This window comes from Bidens hawaiensis, unplaced genomic scaffold (genome assembly GCF_021521415.1).
Source record: "Bidens hawaiensis isolate Kalapana, Puna unplaced genomic scaffold, B.hawaiensis_p1.1 tig00009253_1, whole genome shotgun sequence".
Classification (NCBI taxonomy): domain Eukaryota; kingdom Viridiplantae; phylum Streptophyta; class Magnoliopsida; order Asterales; family Asteraceae; genus Bidens; species Bidens hawaiensis.
Window position 1 is genome coordinate 122,871 of NW_027491683.1, and position 2,287 is coordinate 125,157.

The window sequence follows — 2,287 nt, forward strand, 5'->3', positions numbered from 1 at the left end:
CAATGTGAAAATTCATTGTTTATAAAAACTTAATATTAATAGCTAGTACAATATATTAAAAACTAAATAATATATACTTAAAATAATATATATTAAAGCAAATTGGACTTGTAAATATATACTTAAAATAAAATTCCATAATTAAAGCAAATTGTCAAAAAAAACATGAAGTTAACAAAAGTCATGGCTTAGAATCAAGTAACCCTTGAGCACTCATCAACAGCCTTAAACTTGTTCTCATTTACCCTTTGTATTTGTAACATCAAAATATATTACAGGCTTCCTCTTAGGTTCATTCCATTGTTGCTGCAAACGTAAATGCAGATAGTCAACGGTCTTCGTGTTTAGTCTTCTCTTTGACTTTTAAGGTCAAATACATTATATATTTTCCAGCTTTAATTAATATGATTATCTTTAAATTTAGACAAGTCCACAATGATTTTACTTAATATAGTTGAAAGTACAAAGGTCAACTTTTACCTCTATAACAGCAGCCAAACGCAAAATCGTTGCTTCACACCAAGGTCGTCCTATTAGTTGCAGCCCTATTGGAAGTCCCTGCTTATCATAACCAACCTAGGCAGACGCAGACAACAACATAAGACACGAGGAGTGGTTACGTTTATCATTTCCATACACACTTACAGGGACAGAAATGGCCGAGAATCCAAGAACATTTGCTGTCAATCCATATTTCATTAGGCTAGCTGAACAACACACACATATAATAATAATTAGACTCACATTCCATTTTGTTTGTATAAATAACAGATACATCTTTTCTTAAGTTAACTATGCACCTATAACCTCCAGATCCGATCACCACAAGCAAGTGCACTCGGGTGAATCTTAGGTGCAGTCACGCTGGACAATAACGCAATTAGATCATGAAAACAATCAACATATACATACATAAATACATACATATAGTAGCTGCTGAGCTTATCATACCCTGTTGAAGGGGTCACAATAATGTCCACCTTCTTGAAGATTTCCATGTGGTAATACATTAATCTCCGTCTGTAGCATATTAAACTATAATTATTTCTCTAGCTATAGAAATCATAATAAAGAATTTTTTTTTTAACTAAGACGTTGGGCAGCAACATAGTCTGAGCATGTGAATGACTGAATAACTGCCAAATTTATACGACTATCCAATGCAAGTTTCTGAAAGTTCCTGCATGAAAAACAAACAACCTATCATTCACCAAAAGTCCATTTTTAATGTTTATAGAATTCTGAAATCGTTTTACTTGTAAATTAAGACTACTATAGTAACATTAAAAATTATATTTCTCATTAAACTCACAATTACAATAAAGTTTTGATTAACATGTTTGTAATTATACATAACAAAACACACATACCTTTCTAGGAATCGAGGCATTAATGAGCACAGGGCTTCACTACCATATGAAACGATATGTGCTATGCGCATCATTTGAAGCTCTGGTATAGTAATCTCTACTATCTTGGACCACAGAGAAAGCAAATTATTGCAAGTTAGAAGAAGTAACATTTAAGTAGATATATAGACTTACTTCACACCCATGCATCTCTGATAATGAAGTAAGAACTTGTCCACAGACACCAGATACGTCAGGCGAGTTTACATCATCAAACCACTGAAAGAGTGGTACACATAGACATATTTAGTACTCTTTAAGACCTTATTAGGTAAAAGTATAAATCTGTGTCCGTTTCAACTTAATTATATATCTTAACACAGTAATCGGCGAGGCATGGATTATTTGAGGACACGCCGGAGCAATTAAGAACTATACCTTAGTCGCTGTAGCAATCGGCGAGGCATGGATTATGATGATAAGACGTAACGAATCTTCTAGTGCTGGATCGAGAAGAAGAAAGATTTGAGTTTGTTTTTCATTTTTTGTAGTTTATTAATTATAATATATGACTTTAATAATCCTTTTATATATATTAACTAATTTTAAAAATTTAAAGAAGATGGAACTTCTAAAAGAAGTGCTGACATATGAAAAGATTAACAAACCTGAGCTTGCTGAGGCTAAAGTTCCTTTGTTTCTTCGGGCTTTGCAAACTCTTCCTCGGTTTGAGGTTCACAATTTGCATCTGAAAGAAGTTGTTTTAAGGATGCAATGGTTTCTTTTGGTCCTTCACATTCAATTATCTTGCAAAAATCAAAAATATTGATACATCAGAAAACAAAGAATATCAAAAGGCAACAGAAATCTGCAATGGACGTTTAAAATTGTACCTTTTGGTTGAGCTGTTCTTGTATTAGTCGATGCTCCTCGGTTTT

The 2,287-nt window shown here is 32.9% G+C and overlaps 1 long non-coding RNA gene across 1 annotated transcript; it reads right to left on the reverse strand.

Annotated features, from left to right (window-relative positions):
* Positions 1–253: 253 nt before the first annotated feature.
* On the reverse strand, positions 254–710 carry LOC143531791 (uncharacterized). The gene is made up of 3 exons (XR_013135085.1): positions 646–710; positions 481–576; positions 254–306 (listed from the first exon to the last, which is right to left on the reverse strand). It is a non-coding gene; the product is annotated as an uncharacterized LOC143531791 (long non-coding RNA).
* Between the last annotated feature and the right edge of the window lie 1,577 nt (positions 711–2,287).